Raw genomic sequence first — 6,605 nt, 5'->3', positions numbered from 1 at the left:
TTACATGATTAGGTAATCACTACTAAATGAATTTTAAAACAGATTAAACTCCACTTTGGCTGTGACCTTTCCTGAGATTCTTTCCTTGACATAAGCAAAGGGATTTGGTTTGAGCATGTTCAATGATGATTTGATGTGAATCACACACTAACTCATATAGGATCTGAGCATAAGAAGTTACTTATGAAGATGGAGGAAATCCTCAATAAGGAATAAATATAATGGAATAGACGTAGTAATATTATGACTATAAATATAAATATATTTTAATTTGCATAGGAATGGTGATGTGACTGATGTCATGATGGTTTGTGAGGAGTGAAGTGTTATAGTTAAAAGCAAAATTCAGGGTTTGAGATGAAGTAGTATCAGATGCATAAGCATAGCTTAGAATAGAGAATAAAATATCCTCATATTTGTAACATGGATAGAATGAGAAGAAGTCTTACTATATCTTACTCCAAGAGGAAATACTCTGCAGAAGGGAAGCAACTGGTTTTGTACAAGACCGAATGTCTTCAGAGACTAAAAAGTGGGAAACCATTTAACTATGGAGAAAGAATCCATGCAGAATGGAAATTAATTTAAAGGTGCCAGAGTCAAGAGAGATCTTGGACAGAATGAGGAAGAAAAAATACTTTTGCCAACAATGGCATTAAGATTACAGTCAAGTGGAAGAAATTAGTGAAAGAATTAAAGGAGACAATTGTGAAGAGGAACTTGAAAGATTATTTTTTCTGTACACAGGTTTTAAAGGAATATTTTTAAAAGAAAGACAGGTAGAGCTAGTGTTTTCACAGTTGAGCAGTTGTGTGCTTTTTCATTCTGGCAGTGGCTCTTTCTGAAAGTACGAATCACAGTCTATTGTAAAAGAATATTTTTTCCTGTTGCATATTTGAAAAACTGTTACAACGCTTGTTAAATGTCATGTACCTAGCAGGAATTATATTCATTTACATAATTTTTTGTGGCAGTAAGCACAACAGCCATCTAACTTGACCAAGGTAACTGAGTTCCCATTGACTATAAGAATAAATGTGAAATTCAGATGTGCCCTAATAGATTAAATCATCTTTTTTGATACATGTTCTCTCACTTGGATGATGTATTTGAAAGCTAATATTTTCTCTTTTCTGTGAGAGTTTGGAGTATGCTGTTATTTTGACCTTTTCCAGCCCATGTAATAAAAATTAGCAGCCATTTTCATTTTTCCCATGTATCATCTCTCTGTCCTATGAGGAACAGTGAAGATATCATGTACTAAAAAATGAGATTTCATTGTTTTCTGTCTTTACATGAAGTATTCTGTGTTCTCTCTCATTTTGCTACATTAAACATTCAGATATAAATTATTTATTTCCTGCTATAATTTCATTTTCACTGTTCATTCTTTTTCATCTCTCATAGTAATATATTAGAATAAGAGAGTAGTGAAATATAAGAATTTTCCAGTGACATTAATAATCCATGAATGGGCAAGTCCACAGGCAGTATAATAGTGGCTTATATATTTTAAGGCACAATGGCATTCTCCAATTTAATTGGTTGAAATATTACTGTCCAGCCTTTGATTGCATTTGCACAGATGTTGCCAGATACCAAGGGCACTTAATTGACTCAGTTAATAAGCAATTTAGACATCTGGGAGATTTTTTTTTTCTTTCTGAGTACAAAATATGTCATGTGTGTTTCAGTGCACTGAGAAGTGACATCTGCATCCATAGTCTCTGTTACATTAAAACATGTGGGTGAGAGATTACAACCCACAGTTAATGAGGAAACAGGATACACATGGAAAGCAAAGAGTGAGGATATCTGAACAAGAGACCCCAGAGTTATCAAAAAGGTTGAAAGAGTCCTGCATGTAAACATTTATGTGTAAGTGCTTGCAGTCTGAGAAACACACAGGAAGAACAAGAACTCCTCATGAGGTCACAGACCTGTGAAAAGACCAGTACAGCAAAAGGAACTCTTAATGTGTACCTCAATTAGTCTACCTTCATTCACTTGGAAACAGCTTATGAAATGGTGTGTTGATAAGAACAGATTTACATAGTAAATCTTCTCATGAATCTTACTAGCTGACATTTTCTCTCCCTATCTTCTTCTTTAAAAGTGCAAGTTAATCTGAATCATTGTCATCATGTAAACTCCCAAATCTAAAAAGTGAGTTGAGAAATTTAAGTACATTTCAGCTCAGTGCTGATTAAACAACTACATGATACACGTGATACGTGAGATGCTAAGTCAGTAGAACTAGTCAAATAACAAGCTAAGACGACTTGATTCACTGTATTATAACAAGTATTTCTAATTGTTAAAATTCTCTACAGGTGAAGGAAATCCTGAAATGTGTGAAGCAATCATTTTGAAGTATATTTCCCTTTTCAAGAGAGGATGCAGAATGGATGTACTATAAAGACTCAAAAGAATTTCGCAAGAGGATTATTGAAGATTTTTCTTTTTTTGTTCTAGGTTAAAATTTAGGTACTATCAGCAGTACTTCGGGTGCTCTATAAGGTTTTTTTTTAGAAACTTCTGATAACATTATGGTAGAACAGCTCAGGACAATAAATATAAACATAAAACATAAATATCTAGTGCTTCTTTTCTTTTAAACCAGCTCATCAGCAGGTCTATAGCAGAGCTGAAGACCTGAACCAATGTACCTTTCTGAAGTTCTCAGGGAGAAGTAATGAAAGCCATACCCCACACACTCCAGGTATTAGGAATGATTTTAAAGAGTGTTAAACCTTCCTTGTTTTATAATCACACAGTAACTTTGAAATGTTTTTCCCTCTAGGGACCCTGATTGAAATATAGATTTCTCTGAAAGTCATGCATGAGTTAATTAACGTATCAACCTTCAATAGCTTGCAAAATAGGTACACAGAGTCCTGAACCAACCTAGCTTCCACAGCATAAAGATAATTTTGTTTCTCTTTGAGTTAGTCTAGCCAATGGTCTTGTTATCACTGTCTCCTTATTTCAAACATATCAAAGAAAGGCATAAGTACACTAAAACCATCAAGCATTTTTAAAATCTCTTTCCTTTAAAGAAATTCCCGGTATGCAGTCAGTACATTTATAACTACAATGAAGAAAAGAGGGAGAGGAAGGAAGGAGAGGGGAAAGAATCAGGAGAGAGTGTCTGTTTGTGAATGTCTGTGTACGTAAGTGTATGTGTGTGTTTGTGCTTCTGTGTAAATGTGTGTGTGTACATAATGAGAGGAAGGAGGGAAAGGAAAAGTCTAGCCTAAGAGTCCTGCCCAGCATTTCACAGGAAATTCATGGCAGTTGTATTCCTGTTCTCCAAGATGCCACTACAACATCCAGCTTCTACTGCAGAGGGGTTTTATATGTAAGAACTTCCTTCATTTGCTTCATGGTTGTTGAAAGAGCATGCTGTATATCGTTGTTCTACTGCATAAAAGAGGAAGAAATTATTACTGTAGTTGTGTTCTGCACAAGGTAGCTAAATAAGGATCCAGTAATGTTGGCATGCCATGAAAAATGATGACTGTTTACACTTTTAACACAGATTATTTGTCTGTGATTTTTCTGACCTTTTAAAGAAAAAACTGTAAACCCCAAGATTTTATATGCATGGCACAGTGCAATATTATTTATGTTTGCATGGATCACAGAAAAGACTTAAGTCTGTAGACTCATAATACATACCTGTGACATTTGAGCTAATGAACTAATTGATATCACTAATGTTTTGGTGGGTTTGGTTTTGGTTTTAGTTTTGGTTTTGGTTTGGTTTGGTTTGGTTTGGTTTGGTTTGGTTTGGTTTGGTTTGGTCTGGTTGGGTTGGGTTGGATTGGATTGGGTTGGGTTGGGCTGGGTTTGGTTTTGATTGGTTTGTTTGTAGGATTTTTGTGGTTATTTGTTTGTTCTCCGTTTTGATTTTGTTTTCCTTGCATTAGAATGGACACACATTATTAGTCAATCCGCTGACTGTAGAAGAACACTGCATTTCACAAGGCTGGAGCTGTATTTAGTGTCCTGGATAAGAGTGTATATCTCCTGTATGAAGAAGAGGGTATAATCATTTTGTATCTCTTTCATCTGATCCTGAATTAATCTTTTTTTCTACCCCCTATCCTTGTTTCAGGCCCAGATTCCTTACTAAAATTTCATATTAGAAGTAAAATCCGTTTTCTTGCTTCAAGTTTGGCTCACATGTTATCTTCAGCTCCCACTGAATCACACCTCACCTCTCTCTGAGGCTTCTGGTTCCATGTATTTATTTCCTCCATAAACCAAAGGCTTTATTTCGTTACATCTGCATTACAATTTTAGTGCTGATGGGCCACAGGGGAATGTTTAAAACTGTAGATCCAAAGTTTTAATTTTCCTATCTGATAACTTATTACCAAAACAATAACAGCAGTTTTGAGAAAACTCCTACCCAGCTACTACATGTGTCATCTGGAATTTGTAGAGTGCAAAAAAAAAAAAAATTCCTTGATCTTTCTCTGAAAGTCAATAAGTCTCTACTGAGGAATTGCAAGCTGTAGCTTTCTTGAACAGAATGTAATTATATCAATCAGGTAGATTATTCAGAATAAGATAAAAGAAGAAAGAAAAATTGCTAAGTTTTCAACTATTTTTCCCAAACTATTTGAAATATTATTCGCTTTTTGAACACAGGTTATATTTTTAAAAATCTAACCTGGTTCACAGGTCCAAACTTTATTTTTTTGAAAATTTGAATGGAGGCAGCATCTATGAATAGTATGAATAGTATGAATAGAATTCAGTTCTCTGTGTCTGAAAATTTGAACAGAGGCACAGAGAAATAAATATCAAAAAAGTCAGAAGCAGACAAAAACACCTTGGAATGGAGGATTCCATACCCTAAGCCCACAGTGCAACTAACAATAAAGTGTCTCTATACATAAATTGGGGTTAATATAAATGTCATCATTTTAACTGAAAACCTAAAGGGCAAATTAAAAAGCTGCATCTTAGAATCATAGAAGAGTTTGGGTTGGAAGGGACCTTCAAAGCTCATCTAGTCCAACCCCCTTGCAAGGAGCAGAGACATCTTCAACTAGATCAGGTTGCTCAGAGCCACATCCAGCCTGACCTTGACTGTCTCCAGGGATGGGGCATCTACCACGTCTCAGTGAAACCTGTTGCAGTATTTTACCACCCTCACTGTAAAATGATTCTTCCTCATGTTTAGCCTGTTTTGTTTGTAGTGGGAGTCAAATATCTCACATACACACATCACAAAAGCACACCATCTGATATATTTCATATCCATGAAAACCATAGAAGCAGTTAGCTATTTTCACATTTTTTTTTTCGATGTTCCTTCTGCTCACTCACCCAGTCCCTGCTTCCTCCAGTGCTACTGAGCTCTCTGGACCTGCTCTGATTCAATGGAACGTTTCCAGCCCAATGATGTTTCTGCAACTTATTCAGCAAAGACACTCCTTGGGAAGGATTCCCACACCCTGACTCTGCTTTACAATGTCTGCTGTATTGGGGATGGTTGGCAGTGGCCCTAAATTGGGAATGATTCTAGCACGGAAGCAACACCAAACTCAGTGAGCCACATTTGTGCCTTTCAGTGCAGCACTACGCTATTCTCATGTCACATATTGCTCATTCAGAGGCAATTCAGCTGCAGCTGAAGTCAGCAGGAGTGTTCCATGGATTTCAGTGATCTTTGTATAGAGCCAGGAGAAAGCAAAACCTTCTTTCTTCCGTGTGTGAGCAAGATAGTAAAAATGGAAACTGCAATGATTGATTATGTAGGTCATTGTCAGCTCTGTGAGCTATGTATTATATATAATGTATTAGACTAACCCTAAGGAAAAGCGGTTTGTGATGGGGAGTAGACATGACTAATTCTGGGTCCTGGGGTGCTTGTTTTGATCATTTTTATGTGAATAGATCTTGTATTTCACTGGGTCTTGGTAGGACTAAGACAAACTTAGAAGCAAATTTTGCCTTACATCTGTACTCAGAGGGTCTATTGACTTAAATGAAAATTGATCTGACTTAGCTAGGGCAGAATTTTGTCTTTACACTTATGAATTTTAGTAGAATATATATCTATGTCCTGAGGTGCTATGTTCACTTTTCCAATGTCTTTACTTTCCAGTTGTTATTTTTAATGCTTTTAAAATAAATATGCACTCCCAGAAGCAAAATAAACAAAAAGTCTGTCTTTTCACTGTTTTCTTTATTTTACTTTAAGTGCCCTACATAGTCTATTGTGTATGCTTATGTGGGAAAGGTTTGGTTACTAGAACTTGTGGCCCTTGAAGTCATTAAGAATATGACCCTAAAGAACAACTTAAAAGTGCACCTCAAATGAATTTCAGAGCATGAGGCATAAGCCACACAGAAATACATCTATGTTACATTCCCTAGTAGATACAATAATAAAAATAAACACAACAAAAATATAATCTGCAAAAGCCTGAATGTACTGTAGAGTTTAATTATCAAGTTGATTTCATTTTTTTGTAAAACATATTGCTGGTAGTGAGAAGACGTAAGGCAGAGTGAGTAAAAAATCCTTCCAAGCACTTAGGCAAACGTATGTTCTCTCCAGAGATGGTTGATATATTTGTGGTAGT

General features: G+C 35.8%; 1 long non-coding RNA gene across 1 annotated transcript; it reads left to right on the top strand.

Annotated features, from left to right (window-relative positions):
* The first annotated feature begins 563 nt into the window (after positions 1-563).
* LOC139827605 (uncharacterized) lies at positions 564-6,184 on the top strand. The gene is made up of 3 exons (XR_011738431.1): positions 564-3,361; positions 3,933-4,048; positions 5,364-6,184. It is a non-coding gene; the product is annotated as an uncharacterized lncRNA (long non-coding RNA).
* Positions 6,185-6,605: the final 421 nt, after the last annotated feature.

Source organism: Patagioenas fasciata, chromosome 3 (genome assembly GCF_037038585.1).
Source record: "Patagioenas fasciata isolate bPatFas1 chromosome 3, bPatFas1.hap1, whole genome shotgun sequence".
NCBI classification, from domain to species: Eukaryota; Metazoa; Chordata; class Aves; order Columbiformes; family Columbidae; genus Patagioenas; species Patagioenas fasciata.
The sequence above is the reverse complement of the archived record's forward strand: the minus strand, read 5'-3'. Positions and strand labels throughout refer to the sequence as shown.